Source organism: Desmodus rotundus, chromosome 4 (assembly GCF_022682495.2).
Source record: "Desmodus rotundus isolate HL8 chromosome 4, HLdesRot8A.1, whole genome shotgun sequence".
NCBI classification, from domain to species: domain Eukaryota; kingdom Metazoa; phylum Chordata; class Mammalia; order Chiroptera; family Phyllostomidae; genus Desmodus; species Desmodus rotundus.
In genome coordinates this window covers 34,148,172-34,168,599 of record NC_071390.1, presented here as the reverse complement: position 1 = coordinate 34,168,599, position 20,428 = coordinate 34,148,172, and positions in this window count along the sequence as shown.

Sequence of the window (20,428 nt, the reverse complement as noted above, 5' to 3'; positions counted from 1 at the left end):
AAAAAATGGCAACAACAGTTTGATACTAGATCTTTGTATTATAATCCACACACTTGTTTCATATAAAACTTCTAAATTAAATATACTGTTCAAACGCAAGCTTTGAAAACACGGCTGGTAAATGTGAAAGTAGGCATTGATTCTTGAAAACAGTGATCTCAGAAATTACCCAGCATTCAGTGACATATATTGACACTAGCACTCTGACAAGGTTCAGGCAACTAAACACTAAAATTATATTAATTCTAGAAAAGCCAATTCAATTGTTTTTCCTGAGTAGATAAAACTTAGTGTCTTGTTTATGGATCTTATCTGTGAAGACATGAAAATTTTTAACATGAGGACTCTCTGTCCTTTTCCTAGGCTATTAAAACCCCACTACTTTGGACATCAGTTTTTAAAGCGGAAGTACCCTGTACTTACTCCCTTACCCTTCTCCACCAAATATGCTGCCTACCAAATTTTCACATTTTATTTATTAACCTTGTTCTGTAAAGGGAGACATAAAATAAGAGGCAAAAAAACACAAAATATTTACAAACATAATTGCTTTAAAACATACTTGCTTTAAAAATCACAGAACTAAGCAAACTAAAAAAGGTTGAAAAGAGCTGACAAAAACACTCTGCCCAGGTATGCTTTTATGATTTAATGTGAGGTGATATTCCTTAGCCAAAGATAGTCAAGCGTACAAGCCTTAGCTCTGTGCACCACATTTTCTCAATCAATGTAGAGGACTCCAAGAAGTTCCAGCATGAGTTGAGGTTGATACAGAATCAGGGATGAAGAAAGAAGTGGGACCAGATAGCTATTTCCTGCTTCCTTCAGCTTTTGTGACAGACAATGTGTAGTATTATTTGATGACTTAGGTATCCACTCCTGAAAAGCTACACAGGTCTTCTATAAACTGGACTTTGAACATGGAAATTTAACGACTAACTGATGCTGCAATAGTTTTCATTGCATCATTTTCTTTGTACTTCATAATGGTAACAGAGGTAACAGAGGTGATATTATTCAGGTAACAGAGGTAATATGATTCCAGTGACCCTCCTTTACAGGATCTAGGGGTAATCACAGGAGGGAAAGATCAGCACAGGGTATGGAAAGCTTGAATCTGTGACTAGGCTTTCTGACCCCACAGACATCCCATTAGTATGTCTATTAGACAGACATACTAATAGAAGCTTTGGGGTCAGAATCCCAGCTTTATATTGCTCTTAAAATCATAAAATATAAAGAATATTAGGATAAGCAAGATATTAAGAAACCATGTAATCTTTTACTTTCCCTCATGAATAAAAATAAAAGAGTTCTCTTGCTATATATGTTTTGGAAATTATGCATGCCATATCATCCCCTAAAATTCTCAAAAGTATTATGGTATGTTAGAGATTCTGTAAAATTTTTCAGCCCTGGCTGGTGTGGTTCAGTGGATTGAGCACCAACCTGAGAACCAAAGGTCACCAGTTGGATTCCCAGTCAGGGCCCATGCCTGGGTTGCGGACCAGATCCTCAGTAGGGGGTACACAACAGGCAACCACACATTGATATTTCTCTCTCTCTCTTTCTCCCTCCCTTCCCCTGTCCCTAAAAATAAATAAATAAATATTTTTTCAATAAAGAAAGCTTTCTGATTTTGTGTAACCGAATCTTCTCCCTTTTACTCATTTAACACCATCTTTTGCCTCCTATGAGGACCCAACGTGGAGAAGTGCTAACCTAGTCTAACCCTTTTCTGATCTTTTGCATTACAGAGAACATTGTCTTATTACTGGTGCAATCTTCCGAAATGCAGAAGAGATGTCTGTTTCCTCCCACCTCGTGGCAGGACATGACAGCCTGTCTTCTGAGAACATTTCAGCTCTGAATAGACAGAACAAAGAAAGGGTCTCCAGTCTGAAATGCAGGTCCTTCTCAGACTCATTCTCCAAATCCTCATCCAGAATTGGTGTGCTAAGTGTCATTGGTGGTGGCAACTATCATTTGCTTGGTTGTTTTTTGTTTGTTTGTTTGTTTTATTTTGCTTTTCCCGGTAAGCTTTCTCATCTCTCTCCTTCCAGGAACAGAAGCTGCTCTCCTCCACTGCAGATTCAGCTCTTGGATCGTCACGTCCTCTTCCAGGTAGCTGTGATGAGTCCAAGGATGAGCACATCGCAAAATGGGGTCAGTCGGGGTCCTTCTACAAGGTTATTATGTGCACCCTGGGAAAGAGCAACACTCTTATGACAGCGTTCATTAAACTGGGAGGATGTAATGTCCACAGTTCATTGTGACCTGCTTCCCTGGTGGAGGGAGGGAGCCCATAAAGCCAGACAGAAACAGGCAGTGTGGACAAGGCGAGTCTGCTTTGGTTGGGTCCCTGGTTCTCAGGCCTGAGAACAAGAGTTTCAGAATACTTTGATACTGCGAAGAGCAGAAATAGGCTTCCCAGTTTGTGATCCAGAAATTATTTCAATTAAGACTATTTAAATAAAACTCTATGAGGGGATAAATGGTAATGGAAAAAATACAATGAAATGAACTACCTTTTAAAAAGATAAAAAGAAAGAAGCCATCTCTTTTAGTGTATTTGTCCTAGTATGTATAGACCCGAAGGGAAACAAAACTAGAATAAACCCATGTGATTATTAAAAATAAATTAAATAAATAAATAAACAAATAAATCTTATGATTATGAACACCCATTTTCAAAAGGATCAGATTATCAATGTATAACTTCGATTCAGAGATACAGTATACAGAATACAATTTAAATTTAAATTTAAATTACATCTTTGGTAAATGATTTCTATATTATACTTACTTTTTCAATTAAAGAACTCATTTTTCAAGGCTTAAAAGTAGGCAAAGTTTTCTCTTTATTTAAGCATTGTATACTGTATTATCTAGATTTGGTAGTCTTAGGTAATTGTTAAAATGTTTAGATGGAATGGACTTAGAAATAGCAAGGAGTCAATATATGTTTCTCTGTGCAAACTTCAGCATTTTGCATTCTGGTGTATGTTGGTAGGGCAGGGGTATGTGGAACAGAGCGGGTATAAAGAACAGAATTCTTTATTCTGACTTCTTTACAACATCCTTCTTTCAAACACTCTGTACAAGACATAGAAGAAAGTGTCCCCTTGCTCCCCGTGCCATTCCCATTTAGCTGAAATCTTCCTCAAAGATGTTATCAACTGAACAAAATGTTTTCTGTCTAGAACTTTAGGTCAGTAAGTCAAGAAATGCTATAAGGAAAATCAAAATGATTCTATGCTGACCTGAACTACAACTAGCTGCGCTCGATAGCATTTAAGAAGATAAGTGGCAGAATGCCATGACGTGTATGCTCATGTCCTGATGGATGTGCCCAGAGACATGTTTAGTTCTTGGGTTCCTTCCCACATGGCACCTCCTGCTGCAATTTATTGACACCAGATGTTCTTTATATCAGTGAGACTTGTAGCAATGTCTATTTAAAGTTAAATGGAGTAATTGAAGCCAGAGCATCGTACTTTGAATGAAGTAAATCAAAGCACATCACAGTCATAAAAATGCAGACTAGGGAAAGCATGAATGAGAGAAATCCATTATAAAAAGAAGCCAGACTAATAGAGACCAAAAAGCTCTGATTAAAATTTATCATCTCACACAGCACTGATAGAAATCAATTGGTAACTGGTCAGAGCTCTGACGCCAGAATTAGTGGGCATGCCTCACTATATAAATTAGGCAGGAGTCTTTTGTCATAATGACCTCCTTCTCCATGACAGCTCATGGAAAACAATTCTTCACTTGAATCGCTGTGGGGATCAGATGCAAAAACTCCAGCTAATGATAAGAGACATGGACTTGAAGTCTAATCATTTTACTAACATAATGCTTTAGACAGAGGTTTTAACAAATCAAGGCTTAACTAATGATTGATGGTAGGAAATGGAGACGTGTTTTAAAGTCTGATTTAAAAGAAAACTAAGACAGGAAGGACAGTGTGATTAGAAAGATTCAAAGCAAACCATGAACCATGAGCATTAATAAATGTGGATTTTAATAGGTACAGGTCTGGCAGCCGGCAGCCAGCAGCCGGCAAGAACTCAGACTGATTGAAAAGAAACGGGAACTTTTAGTGTTACTCCAACTAAATTGAACCATCAGAGGCAATCATAAATACACCAAATTATAATACTAATTTAAAGGCACAGAAATCAAAGTTATTAAGACTAAAGTTACAAAGCATAAGCATGGCAGAATAATATTTTGAGGACGTTAACTGATGGTTTTCTTTAAAAACATTTTTTTCCAGGCTTTTTTTTTTTCTATATGCTGCCTCACACAGGCAAATACTTGACTCTTCATTCACTAATGCAGCAAAGGGATGTGATAAGACACAAAACAGATGGAGCCTGGCAGTCCCTGCCTATTAGTGCTCGAAAAGCGTAAATTCCTGTGAAGAAATTATAAGGATTTAGAATGAAATGTGCAGGAAAATCAAAGAATAAAAGGGGTATTTCATGCCCACTCCCAGGCAGATTAGAAAAATAATCCCCTGGTGGAGGGGAGAAGCGAAGAGAGGATAAGAAGTTAATTAAAAAGAGAAATCACAGTTTTTGAGAGAGAGGCCCTGTGCCCTGACTCCGCAGCAGAATGCTCACAGAGGGTTTGGGGCAGGCAGCACGCCGTCAGCGAGGGACAGCACCTCTGTGCAGTGGATCCAGGCTGACAGAGTTCTGGACAGAACTAGACAGACATCTAGTGTCCATCACCACATGCCAGAATAGAAGCTACGGGACAATGTCCATGCCTTACTCTGTCCATGCCAATGTCTGGCTCTGACGTGGCAGAGGAATGCCAGCAGAGTAGAGGGAGCCGTGAGGACAGGAGCAGGGCTCACCTCACAAGGGATCTGTGTGGCTGAACGACTAAGGGGTGGATAGGGAGAGGTAGGTCTCTGAGGAGCCTTGCTTAGAGTGACTCAAGGGCCAGACGCGTCACAATATCTTACAACCACAGAAGCCCTGGAACAACCCTCTACTACTCCTGCAGATTCAAGTTTTGATACCAATATTAGGTTGTAACACAAAGGAACAAATTCTTTTTTTTTTAACATTTTTTTTTTATTGTTGTTCAATTACAGTTGTCTGCATTTTATCTACTTAGGGTTGAGGACTCATATTTATAACTATTATAAAATTATTTCAAATGCCTTTGAAGAGAAAAATTGTCATATACAAAATGGAGGGAGGTATAGAAAATATTGTAAAGGAAGAAATCACTATTACATCAATATAAATTGTTTTGGAACAGCAATTTTCAACTTGTGAAACGTGCAATACCTGACTATTTAGTCAGTGGCACTGACTTCTTATCCCTTATATTGTTAAGCAAAAAAGTAACAATAGTGAACACAATAGCCATTTGGTGTGAATGAATCAAAATTATACATATTTTTTGTCAAATCAGCCAAAATATTTTTGATGTATGGCAGAATTTTGGTAGTTTATGTGTACCATGAGATGAAAAAGTTTGAAAATTGCTGTTTTAGAGCATTAAAATAACAAGTCCAGCAAAGGGTAATATGTGATTCCTATAATCTATGAAGTCTATCAGCGAGGTAGGTTGACAGTATCTAACACCCTTTTCTTCGTAATGGTTTTGCAACAATCTAGCTCCTGGTATTAGCCATTCTGATGCATGACTCCATCAAACAACTGTCGACCCCATTATGGCAGCCTGGGAAATTTCAGGCAAATCAACCAAAGGAAGGTTTCTGTCTTCACCCCTCCTCCAGAAATTATAAAATGTATTGGGACAAAAGATGTAGGACATTTTTAAGAAATTCCTCCTACAATTTTCAAGTGGAAATAATACTCATTTTTGACAGAAATATGCTATTTTCATAATATTTAAATGTAGACAAAATTTGAAAGAAAGCAAAAACATGGACTAAGAGTAAGAAAAAAGTTATACTATATACGTGGCAGCCTTTTTTCTTCAATGAAGAAAAAAGAATGTAACTATATTGGAAATTAGAAAAAACACAGGAGATAACTTTATAACATGCAGATAAGAAAGACTTTCTGAAAAAGCATGTAACTATCACAAACTATTAATAAAAGGTAGACACATTTATGTTTGTTTAATTTTTAAAAGGACATGTAAAGTTAAAGGGTAAAAGGTAAGCTGTTGGCCAGATGCCACACTTACAGAATACACAGAACACAAAATATTAATTCCCCAAATATGCTACAGTCATACACATACACAGGAAGCTATCATTTCTCACACTCATTGCTTAGTTACAATTAGTTAAGTCTGATTAATAGAAAGTTTAGAGGAGAATATGTGAGAGAAAGGACTCATATTGGGGAAAGCAAGTTGATGTCACAGTGTGAAAAATATACAAGGTATGTGCAGAAGGTATCCAGCTAGTTAATATTAAAGATACAGACATTTATTGAAGAAGATACAAGATAAAGAAACATTGTACACAGGACAATGACACCTCAGTCCCCTTTCAAGTAGGAACCTTTTGACCTCACACAATAGCCAATAGCCATTAGCTGTTCCATCGTATTTTCCTGAATTTCATCAATGGTCTGAAACCTCTTCCCTTTCAAAGGTGATTTTAGTTTTGCAAAAAGCCAGAAGTCACTGAGTGCCAAATCTGGGCTGTAGTGTGGCTGAGTCACCTGTTTGGTTTGATGTTTTACCCCAAAACCCTGCACAAGACATGATGCATGGGTTGGCGTGTTGTCATGACAAAGCTTCCAATCACCAGTTGCCCATAGCTGCAGCCTTCTGAATCATCCAAATAGTTTCCATGAAGGAATGTTCAAGCTTAATGCAAAATTTGATGCAGATTCTTTGCTCTACTCACTCAGTCATTTTCAATGTGATGGCCACATAGTACACATGCTACTCAATGGCATCTACCACCCCCACTGACTGGTACAGTGAAGTCATCATTGTTCACGCATGTGCATTTCAATCCACTATCCTTGGTTGCCAGGTTACATCAATGTCGCACAAACTGTTCTTGTTATATAGCAATAGCTGGAATTTTTCTGGACAGACCTCATATATTTCCTATGAACTAGAAGTGCTGCTTCTCTGTTTATAACCCAGGGAAAGAATTTGTTGCAGCATTGTTTTTAATAGCAAAATATTGAAAATAATTCAAATATTATCAACAGCGGAATGGTGTAAGTAAAATGTGGTAAGTAACACTAAAGTATAATTATAAAAATGAACTAGATTTCTCTATCTTAAAGTTATTAAACCTCAAAAATATTTTTATTGAAAAAAGCGTCTCAAAATGATGTTACAGTACTATACATTATATATATGTACATATATAAAATACTTTGCAGTATTCAGAATGAAGGGCAAAGTACATTATTGGTAAGATTTCTACTTTGTTAAGAAATTAATAAAATATCATACTTACAAGAATTAATTTTGGATATGAATTGTTGACTTTTCTGACTTTAAATTTTTTATATTTCTTAAAATAACAAAAAAGAAAAAATAGAGCAGGAAATAATATAAATGTACTCTTTTCCATTATAAATAAAACATTTAAGAGATAAAGAACTCATAGGACTCCACACCAGAAAGACAAGGAATCCAATTAAAAATGGGCAAAGGACCTGAACAGACACTTCTCCAAGGAGGACATACAGAGGGCCCATAGACAGATGAAAAAATGCTCAACATCACTAGCCATTAGAGAGATGCAAATTAAAGTCACAATGAGATACCACTTCACATTGGTAAGACTGGCCATCATTAATAAATCAACAAACAAGTGCTGGTGAGGTTGTGGATAAAAGGGATCCCTAGTGCACTGTTGCTGAGAATGCAGACTGGTATAACCACTGTGGAAAATAGTATGGAATTTCCTCAAAAAACTAAAGATAGAATTGCCTATACCCTAAGAATCCTGAATCACCCATTCAAAAGAGCCTATGCATCCAATGTTCATAGTAGAGTTATTTACAATAGCCAAGTGCTGTAAACAGCCTAAGTGCCCATGAGTAAATGAGTGGATCAAAAAACTATGGTACATTTACATAACGGAATACTACGCAGTAGAAAGAAAGAAGGAGCTCCTACCCTTTGCGACAGCATGGATGGAACTGGAGAGCATTATGCTAAGTGAAATAAGCCAGGTGGTAAAAGAGAAATACCATATGATCTCACCTGTAAGTGGAACCTAATCAGCAAAACAAATAAATAACCAAAAAAGGACCAGAGACTTAGAAATAAAGAACAAATGGATGGTGACTGGGGTAGGGGGGATAATGGGGAAAAAGGGAAGAGGCAAGCAAAGGAACATGAATAGAGGACGCATGGACACGGACAATGAGGAGGGGATTGACCGTGAGAGTGGGGGTGGCGGGTGGGAATGGGGAAAGAGGTCGGACAACTGTAACTGAACAACAATAAAAAATATAAATAAAAAATAAAAATAAATTTGGAACACAAGATCCAGAATTGAACAGATTTCATCTGTGACTAAAAATTCACATAATTGTTATATCATATCAATATTTGTGTAATAAAATAAGTCCTCTATAAATGCCTCAGACAAATGCCATATGATCTCACTATAAGTGGAATCTAATCAAGAAAACAAACAAGCATGCAAAATATAACCAGAGACATTGAAATAAAGAACAAACTGACAGTGACCAGAGGGGATGGGGGAGAGGGATAATGAGGGAAAACAGGGGAAGGGCTGTCAAGGAACATGTATAAAGGACACTTGGACAAAGCCAAAGGGGGTGGGTTCGAGGGTGGGAGGTGGGGATGGGTGGGGCAGGGGAATGTGGTGGGGGGGCAAATGGAGACAACTGTACTTGAACAACAGTAAAAAATTATTAAATAAATAAATAAATGTCTTAGGAGAATAAAGATGTTGATGCTTTGCTAATTTCTTGGGTCATTTTATTAATTTACTGTTTTAAGCACCTCAAATCCATTCTGGACTCCAAAATAAGCAAAATTTTAATTACTCTATTTAAATAAAGAAATCTATACTGCAAGGTAGGAAGAAAAGGAATTAACCAAAGTAGAGACTATTTTACCCTTAGGAAAATGTAAACCTCATTTATTAAATTCAGTATCAACTATATAGTAATTACTTATGTCAATATTGTATAGGTATGTACATTATAAAAAGAATGACATTGAATAAATGGAAACTGGTACAAAAATAATTGTATGATGATTACATCAGTTTCCTAGGATGCCATAAGAAAGTACCACAGAATAACTTAAAAGAACGCAAGTTTATGGTCTCACAGTTCCGGAGGCTGGAAGTACAGGATGATGGTGCTGGGAGAGTTGGTTCTCCTGAGGGCTCTGAGGGAGAGTCTGACCCATGCTTCTCCTCCCCTAAGTGCTGGTGATAGCCCAAGCATTTCTTGGAGAGACTGCATCACTGCAATCTTTGTCTCTGTCTGCACGTGTTTGAGTCTGTGTCCAAATTTCCCTCATTTTACAGAGATACCAGTCATATTGAATTAAAGCCAACCTAATGACCTCACCTAAATTTGATTAAATCTGCAAAAGCCTATTTTCAAATAAGGTCACATGTACAGGTACTGGGAGTTCGGACTTCAACATAAAGTTTTTTGGGGAAGACATAATTCAACTCATAATGACAATATGATTCAGAATCCCTGAAAAAGGCAATTAGAGCTGCTAGTGGTAGAGATAACTTCTCAGAATAACTGGGACTAGAGCTAGAAACCTGAAAGAACTTAATAGCAGAGAGCATTCTAAGTCAGATGAATCAATGATACTGAAAAATGACAGTGACAAAAATCACGTGCATTTAAAATAATCCCTTTCTTGCTTAGAATTATAGTTTTCAGTGTGTAAAAGAATATTAATGATAACGTCACCTAGCTCCTCCACTCAGTCTTTTCATTAAACTATTCATTTGATTACATTATCAAACAGTAGGTACCTGCCTAAGTAAGTGCAGGAGATATAACACTGATTTAGAACAGGCAAGGCTCCTATCCTTGTGGAGCGAAGAGTTAATAATGTAATCACAGGAACAAATATAAAGCTTGTTGATGAATGCTGGGATAGGAAAATGCATACAGCTCTCTCATATACTGCAGCTATATATAAGAACGTATAAAAGCCCCATTTGCTCTAGTCAAGGCAATAATGTTTCCCTGAGAAAGTGACAATTTGATCCACTAGTCAAAAAGGAAAATTCAGGCCACTGCCAGCCTGTGTTCTAATGCCTTGGATGAGAAACAGCTCATTGAAAAAACAAACCTGTCCCTGGCTGGTGTGGCTCAGTTGGTTGGAACATCTTCCCATAAACTGAAAGGTCCTAGATTCAGTCCCCAGTCAGGGAACATGCCTAGGTTGTGGGTTCAGTCCCCAGTCAGGGCACATGCCTGGGTTGTGGGTTCAGTCCCCAGTCAGGGCACATGACTAGGTTGTGGGTTCAGTCCCAATAAGAGTGTGTAGGGGAAGCAACTGATCAATGTTTCTCTCTCACATTGATATCTCTTTCTCTCAACCTCTCCCCTCCCTTCTCCTCTCTCTAAAAATCAATAAGCATGTCCTCAGGTGAGAATTAAAAAAAAAAAAGATAAAATGAACCTGTCTGCTATTCAGGATAGAGAAATTTGGTGCTATTCAATTTCTTACAAAGAAAAGGATAATACAGATACTACACTTCAGAGGCTTATTCAACATTTAAAATCTAGAAGAAGCTAAAAAAGCATCTCCTGACGTCTTCTTGTCCTTCCTGGCTATAATCCTAGAATTATTGTCCATTCCTCTGAAGTACTTCCCAGAATACGGTCCTTCCTAAACCCACAAAATTGCCTTTATCAGAGCTCCTCATGTGCACTGCTGAATACATGTATCCCTAATCCTTTGTAAAGAATCAGCTAGGGTTGTCACGACCGATTCAGCACACAACAAGTCTTCTCATACACTTGTCTTAAACAATGTATAGAGCTTTCTTTTTTAAAAAAAAAAACCCATAATTTTGACCAATCTTTTAAAAAAATTTTTTTATTTTTTTATTTTTAAACTTATTTGTTTAATTTTATTCAGTTACAATTGTCTGCATTTTCTCCCCATCCCTCCACCCCACCCCAGCCAGTCCTACCTCCCTCTCCCACCTCTACCCTCCCCCTTGATTTTGTCCTTGTGTCCTTTATAGTAGCTCCTATAGACTCCTCTCCCCACTATCCCCTCCCCACTCCCCTCTGGCTATTGTTACAATGTTCTTAATTTCAACGTCTCTGGTTATATTTTGTTTGCTTTTTTCTTTTGTTGATTATGTTCCAGTTAAAGGTGAGACCAATCTTAATCAAGAAAGTTGCTTATTTCTATTCTGTTCTTCCTGAGCCAGATTTTTATATTGGATTTCCGTAAATGTCTATCTATGCTATTTCATTATAGCATCTAGTAGCTTAACACTGATAATGACTTGATACAGCATGAAGTTTCTAGTGCCACACAGAGTACCTAAAAACCTTTAGCCTGACTCATGTGGGATGCAAACATAATTTTCCATCTCCCACAAGTGCATATGAAATGTATAATTACACCTTAGGAATTTTAAAAATAGCCTGCAAGGAGTGAGCAGCAACACCAACCAGATCAATATTGGTATTGGTTCTTTACTCTGGTGAGATCTTGCATGATGAATTTTTAAAACATTCTGCTTTCTGAGAATTTTTCACCAGCAGAGACAGCTGGGGATATGGCAGGAGCTGAAGCATGCTGTTTGGTATCTGTCCAGATCATTACTTCTCTATTTCTTCTTTTTTTGCTGATTCAACACACTCTTTTAAGGGGTTGGGAACTGAAGATTTTCTCAAAAGGTTTCATGAATTTAAAGCATTCCAGCCAATATAATAAAATGTGTTAAAATATATAACTCAAAAAAGAAGGGAAAATTCAGCTTTCCAGTGAAGGAAAGAGGTGAGCAAACACCCTGACAGCGTGCGTGAGGAGGAGCGTGGTGAGAACAAGGGACCGGCGGAGAGTGGGCGTGGCAGGACGTGAAGTCAGAAATGCCAGAAGGAGCCAGAACACGTAGAGTTGCCTAAGACATATTCAGAAGTGTTGCCTTTATTGTGGGAGGAAGGGAAAGGTTTAAAGATTTTCAAGCAAAACAGTGGAATTATTAAATTTAGCCTCTGTAAAAATCACTCTGGCAGCATATTGTAATTTATAGATACTAACACTGGGCCTTTTAAATCCCAGCATTCGGGCAGCATATCTTTATAGATACTAACACTGAGAATCAAATAAAATTTTTTTCGCCAAAGTCAAAAAGCTATTTAGAAGAAGAATAGAGCCAAAAAGGCCCCACACCTTTTCCTTTGTGAAAAGCAAAACTATAGGGTTACTTAAATACCGAAAACCATGTGGCTCCTTCTTCAGCCTTCTCCATCTAGGTAAAGGTCATCTACTCAGTTGCCCAAGTCCAAATTCTTTACCCATTTCCAGCTCTCTTCCTCACTACCACATCAAATCCATTGGCAAACACTGTCAATTCTTGTAAACTGGTTTCTTGAATCCATTTATTTTTTCCCAACCCCCCAGTCCCACTCTCGTCCGTACATCACCACTGGTGGCCTGGACCGTGACGTGGCCGCCTAAGTGGTTTCACAATCATTGTTCTTGACCCTTGAAATATCTATTCTCCATACTGGCACCATATTTTTGTTCCTTTTAAAGAATACAATAATGTATCATGTCATTCTCTTCCTAATGACCCTGAGTGGCTTTTCAAAACAGTACAAACTCTTGACTTTTCTCCCTAACCACACTTGTGCATTATCCATTCCTCCAACGTACCAAGGTCTTTCTACCTCAAGGTCTTTTTTTAAAAAAATGTTTATTGCTTTTTAGAAAGAGAGGAAAGGAGAGAGAGAGAGAGAGAGAGAGAGAGAGAGAGAGAGAGAGAATGAATCTGTTGTTCCACTTAATTATGCATTAATTGGTTGATTCTTGTATGTGCCCAGACTGGGGATGAAACCCGCAACCTTGATGTATTGGGACGACACTCTTACCAACTGAACTATCTGGCCAGGGCTCAAGGCCTTTTGTACTTGCTGATCCCTTTGTCTGGAACATTCTCTTAGCTCATTACAAGATGAGGTCCTTCTCATATTTCCAATCTCAAATCATGATTCAACATTTGAGAGAAAATATTTTGGACCATTCTATCTGAAGTAGACAGTTAATCTGTAACTGAAAAGCATAGGTAGGTAGATAGATGATAGAGAAAACATACTTCCCAAAATTTTCATCAACAGAAATTACTTTTGAAAGACCCTCCTTGAAAAAAAAATTTATTTTATGGGTAAGTTTTAAAAACATTATTTTAATGAAGGGTACATCTTTAAGGATATTAATGTAATATTTTTTCTAGAAAAATATAGTAGAGATTTAAAAAGAATGAAACAAGGACACTGAGAAATGTTATAAGCACCGTTGGAATCTTGGTCAGAAGACATCTTGACAGACTGACTTTAAGGAGATAATGCTGCAGCATTCCATGTGATAAAACAAGGCGTAGACCACATCTGACTACTAAATGGGAAGAGTTTGGGACTTCTAACAACATTTGTAATTAGAATTTCTTTAAAAAGCTGCTTTTCTAATTACTCAGTAAAACAGCCAAATTGTGGATTTCATCTGATTTATTTTCTGTAATGTAACTGAAACTAAGTGACCATTTCACTTTGGCTGCTCTTCCCCCACAGTTGCTGTCTGTGAAGTGACTTAGAAAATAAGGAACCGTAAATAGATTCCACATGCCTCTGTAGCATGTGTTTAACTTCTGATCATCTAGCTAAAGCATATTGTCTTATTGATTAGTAGAATTATTTCTTCATTTGCATCATTAGCGTTCAGTCAATAATGGTAGATTTTCATAACTGAATAACAAATATCTACAGAACAGCTACTGTTTCCTAAATCCTGTGTAAAATAATAGAGATTCAAATAAATAAAATACAGTTTGCTTCATCCTAGACCCCAATCTCACGGTAGAACCTAGAAATTAGCAGTCAAGAACACAGATTCTACTCTTAGTCATTGTTCCTAATGAGCTACATTGTTCCTAATGAGCTACATCAGTAAGAGGAGGATAACAACAGCCCCTATCGCATAGAGTAATTAAATATTTAGTACATTAAGTAGAATTCAGTTAATGACAATGATAATGTGAAAAGTGATAGAAATTGTTCTTGAAAGGAGGCAAATTTTGAGCTAGTTGTATTAGGAGAAAAGCAGGGATTTTTTTAAGGGAAAGAACCACTTTTTGAATAGTCTATATATGGTTAATTAATAGAATATGTTTGATCTTCCCCATGATATACATAACTCATACAGGAGCCATATGGCCTAAAACCACTTGGCTTGCTTTGCAAGAGAAAACAATAAGATTTCTGTAAACTGTTGGCAGAACCTGGCAGAACCTTGAAGAAAAGGAAATGAGAATGATGACTTAAGGAAGATAATGGCATTCAGGGACAGAAGAAAAAATTAGCTTATATTAATTTCCTGTTACAAATTTTGGAAAATAAATCTTTTCCAACATCAGAACAATAATGCCTAATGATATGCCATGTGGTATCCTTCTGGTAAAGAATACCAGCCTATTGACACATCTCTGAATAAAAGAAGTCAATAGTAAGGGCCGATGGTAGTGAACATGAGACAATATTCTTTTTACAAAATGTATAGTGATGAAAAATAATCCATGAGAGGATAAGGGGAAAATGTGGGTGTTATACATATGTCGATGATCTAATACTGAACTTACAAATTATCATATGTGTGTGGGTGTGTATACACACTATATTTATTTCTGATGGCCATTTGTCTCTTCTTTTTTTGTCATGATTGGTTTGGCTAAGACACATATTTTATAGATCTTTTCATCTTTTCAAAGAATCAGTTCATAGTTTCATTGCTTTTTTTTCTATTTCATTCTGACACAGTGGTTTCCTGAGTGATGAGCACCTGACCCAATAAGGTCAATGAAACATGATGAGAATTCTGCCACTGTATTTATGTAAGGTGCAGCTACTTCCACCGCCTTGTCACCATCTGCAAAAGTGTATGTTGTCACAAAGCCAATGTACAGAAGCAGATAGACCTAAGGGATGGAGAAAATCTGGATCTTGGTGCATCCTTCGAGTCCCAGTCAAGCAGAATTATAATATTCTTTTGGATGTTCTTGTTACATAAGCTAATAAATTCCCTTTTTCATTAAGGCATTTTGGTTTGGAGTGTGTGTGTGTGTGTGTGACTTATAATCTAAAGACTCCTAACTGACACAACATTCTTTGCAGCTTTAGAAATGGGACAGCCAAATAATAATTTTAAAAAAGGAGTATGCACACTAGTAGTAGGCAAAAGGCTTTTGGTGAAGATGATGGACTGTGCTGAGAGGTAATCTATCGTCTAAGATGACAGGCCGATAAAAACTCTGCCTACCTATTCTCCACGTGCACTCACACTCTCCAAACACAAAGAAATACTTGTTAAATTGTCTTTAAAATTTAATATACCTATATGAACTCAAGAGCGAAAAAATAAAAAAGGGAAATTTCAAGTTATGAGAAGAGAATAGAAAACACAGCTGTAATATTGAATTTAAGAGGTCCAAGGGCATATATTCTCTCAGTATGACTGGGGCTGAAGTTTAATGCTCACATAAAAAATAATAATAAATGACAATTAAGTACCATGGACTATATTACAGACACTGTTCTCAGCTCCTTCACACATCCAATTATTTAATCCTCACTCAAACCTATGAGGTCTGTAACATTATTATGCATCATTTTCAAAGAAACTAGATCAGAAAAAGGTAAATTAATTTACCTATGATTACAGGACTGGTAAGTGGTAGAAAAGGAAATAAGAAAATCTCCACCTAACCTGTGAACAAGAACTAGAAATCCTCTACCGTACTCGTCCAAGAGGACAGCAAGCAGCACTTGCCGTGCACGGAACTGTAATCAGAAAGACGTCCACCAGCCCCACCAAGAAATAAAGTCGGACCCCTTGGCCTTCCCTGAATACTGGTGAGTAGTAAGGTGCAGAAAACTTGGGCTGAAACACAAATCAGAGGCTACACAGCAGCAACTAAAAATGTCATCCTTTAGGAGAATGTCCACTGTTGTTCAAGGTGTGCTGGGGCTCTTATCTCATGGAATGCTGAAATAATTTTCATAGAAAATGAGATAAAGGCAAAAATTATAAAGCACATGAAAAAGCCTATCACCAAAAAATCTAATCCATAGACCCAAGAAGAAGGAGAATTCATACCTGGGAACGAGAGATAATGGAGGGATCTTAAAATGACTTTACATAAGCATGTTCAAATTGTTCGAATAGATACAATAGCACTGTCCTTTGTTTTACAGCACTTCCAATTTGTCCCGCATCATACTCTACGTGACATGCTCAATTAAACTTAGTAACAGTATGAAGTAAAAATGGATTTTTTCCTCTATTTCAGAATGAAGACAATGAGAGCTTAAGTAAGTCATCCAGGGTTATATATTTAGTAGATGAGGAAGCCAAAATTTAATTAATTTTCCAGAGGCAATCACTGCACAGTGTCTTAAATGGTCTAGAGCCACCCAGTTTATTTAATTTATCATTCAATTAATGTTCATCCACTTCATGTTGGAACTCTGGGGACATATTGATAAGAGGATGTAGCTGCCCTTAAGAAGGTTGCAGTTTAGAACAGAAACAGAAAAGTGAGATAATAAATTGAAAAGTACCACACAGTATGATTAGTGAATGCTTCTTATTTAAATCTGCAACTTCAGTCATTCAGACCACAGGTTTTTAGGAGGAGGTAGCTGTCTGGAGGGAGAGGAAGGAAGTTATTTGTAGAAGAAGACGTAAGTGGCAATGTCTGCTATAAGCCACTGCACGGGGACGAGAAAGAAAGAATAAACTCACTCCTTGTTGGATCGGAGTGGTAAAGATAAAACCAAAACATGTCATCTATAAAAAGTGGCCCAATACAAGATAATCAATTCTCAGAAACCACTTTTACTTTGAAGTAGGAACTACATGCACAAAAGACATAGGTACTATAGAATTTATTTGTTTGTTTGTTTTTATCTTCACCTGCGGAAATTTCTTTATTGTTTTTTAGAGAAAGAGGAAGGGAGAGAGGAAGAGAGAAACATCAATGTGAGAGAGAACCATTGACTGGCTGCTTCCTGTACATGCCAGGACCAGGGATCATACATGTGTGGACAGGGGATTGAACCCGAAACCCAAGCATGTGCCCTGACCAGGAATCGGGCCCACAACCTTTCTATTACAGGATGACACTCCAACCAACTGAGCCACACCAGTCAGGGTGATACTATGGATAAAAAAACGGGCCCCATAGAGAGATACATCGAGTACAAAGGGCCCTCAGATTCAATGAAAGAAGTTGTGTGCCATCCTAGTGGCCTTTCTCATTCTGGTACCCATCTTCATAATCTACCAATGTTGGAGGGAGAGAAGCTGGAATAAATTATGGAGGATTTGAAGCCCTGGATGGAGCAGCTTGGAAGCAGGTAACGACCAGAAGGAGCTCTGGCTTCCTCAGGCACCACTCTGATAACTGAAGGTATCAGGTGTCCAGACACACAGCTTAGGGAGCTCTAGTCCTAGAGACCAGGAAAGCTTATAATTCACAGAGGATGATGGAAGTCTGGGGATATTATTCTACCTTCTATTTAAGGGGAATGATTTCTCTGAACTTGTTTTCTTCCACAGAAGTGAGACTAATGACCGCAATGCTGTGGCTCTGTTACTTGGCTCTTTCTGCTCCGGAGGAGGTGGGGTGAACTGTGTGATGGATGAATCTGGGTGGAACAAACTAGCTAAGCTTTCTTCCTCATTGGATGTACCTTTCACCAGGTCTCAGCTGTTCCTCCACGGTAGGCTTTCTCCATGACATAGAGAGAGCTGCCCCAGGCCAGCTCTCCTATAGTTGTACGGATAAGTCTGGATAGATGAGCACACTTGCCCACAGATATAAGCCAAGGATTATAATCTCACCTCTATCTATAATAATATAAGATACAAGATACAAGAAGATATAAGATACAAGAAACATTTTCTGTTTTAATATTATTCAAATGAATCAGAACACAAGTGTAAAGGAAGGATGTATTTATTATACTCTACATCAACGGTGTCAGAACAGTTTGCAGTGATAGAAATGTTGGATAATCTACTCTGAGGACATGCTATGTGGCTAGTGCAACTGAAAAACTAAACATTTTTATTTGTGCTTAGTTTTAATTAATTTCAATTTAAATGCAAACAGCCACACATGGCCTGTGACGACCGTATTCAGTAGCAAACTTTAGATCCTAATGCTTCTCTTTTATTCTCGTGCTTTTTCTTTCCATCTTTGAATTACAGTGAATGTAGGTAGTGGTTTATAGGGCTGACTAAAGAAATATAGTCGTCCCCCATTTGTCTGTGATTTTATTTTCCATGGTTGCAGTTACCCATGGTCAATTCTAGTGCAAAAATATCAAGTGGAAAATTCCAGAAATAAACACTTCATGAGTTGTCAGTGGCATGTCATCCTGAGCAGTGTGATGACATCTTGAGCGGTCCAGTTCTGTCACGCCCTGGATATGAGTCATCATTTTGACTAGCATGTCCACGCTGTCCACACTCCTTGCCCATTAGTCACTTAGTAGCTGTCTAGGTTATCAGATTGACTGTCTGAGTATTGCAGCATTTGTGTTCAAGTAACCTTTATTTTACTTAACAATGGCCCCAAAGCACAAGAGTCGTGGTGCTTATAATCTGGATATACCAAAAAGAAGCAATGAAGCTCTTTTTTAAGTTGAAAGATAGGTATGTATTAGGAAAAAATGCTGTATATGAGGTCTGTCCAGAAAATATCCAGCTATGTAGTATGAAAAATAGAGACATTTATTGAAGAAGATATAAGATACAAGAAACATTGTACATGGGACAATGATGCCTCAGTCTCCTTCAAAGTGGGCCCCTTGGGCCCTCACACAGTTCTCCCAGTTGCCATCAGCGGCCCTATCATATTTTCCTGAGTCTCACTGATGGTCTAAAATCTCTTCCCTTTCAAAGCCAATTTTAGTTTTGAGAAAATACAGAAGTCACAGGGCACCAAATCTGGGCCACAGGGGGGCTGAGTCACCTGGGTAATTTAATGTTTTGTCAAAAAACTCTGCATAAGACATGATGAGTGAGCGGGTGCATTGTTGTGATGAAGTTGCCCATCACCAGTTGCCCAGAGCTGGGCCTTCTGAACCATTTGAATAGTTTCCGCAGGGAAATATTCAAACTTAATGAAAAATCTGATGCAGATTTATTGCTCTACTCACTCGGTCATTTTGAATACGAGGGCCACACAGTACACATGCTCCCTCAATGGCATCTCTCACCCCCCGCTGACTAGTACAGTGAAGTCACCATTGTGCACACATGCACATTCCAGTCCTCTATCCTTGGCTGCCAGGTTATATTGATGCTGCACAAACCATTCTCATTATATTAATGATGGTTGGACTTTTTCCGGACAAACCTAATATATAGGGTTTGATACTATCTGTTTTGGGCATCCACTGGGGGTCCTGCAACATATCCCTTCATAGATAAGGAGGAGTGGGAGAGAGACTACTGCAATGTGTTTATACACAAATTCTGTGTTGACTTAAAACCCCAGTGAGGGAATCATGAAGGGGTGTGGGGGTTGTGAAAGAAACTGTTAATAAAATGCTTGGGACCCCCAAGGACAGAGGGAATGACAGTATCTTGAAAGATCCAGAAAGACTTCCCAGAGATGTGTCATTGAAGAAAAACATTAATTAGCCCAGATTTGGACACTAGATAATAGGGCCCTCAGTATGAATCTCTATGAGAAGAAGAGAGATATTACCTACTTTATACCTTTGCTCAGGGTTTCAATCAGTTTGGTTGCAAGAAGCAAGATGCAAATCAGCTACTCAATAGAAAGAGATGCTAATGAAATAAAACAGGTATCTCTGTAGATTTTATGAGGACCATATCTATCTGATACATTATTCTTTCCTAGGTATTGGTGATACAGTAATACATGGATGAAAACACAAATATATTACTCCACAAGGACATGAAGTTCGAAGGGTTTCACTGCCGGCTAGAGCATAAACTAGTTGAACTAGTGGTTAAGGGACCTGTTCACTCTCTCAGTCTGTCAAGAGCCGCGTGGCTTTTTCCCATCTCAAACTCTCTCTCTACAACTGCTTCATTGTTTTCCTTCCTCAGGCCACATTCCTTAACTTAAATGTGGTCTAACCCCACTCAGCATGATCTCTGATCTTCATGTTCAAGAGATCCAGACTAAACATTTATTGTCTGTGTTCCAATTACACATTCG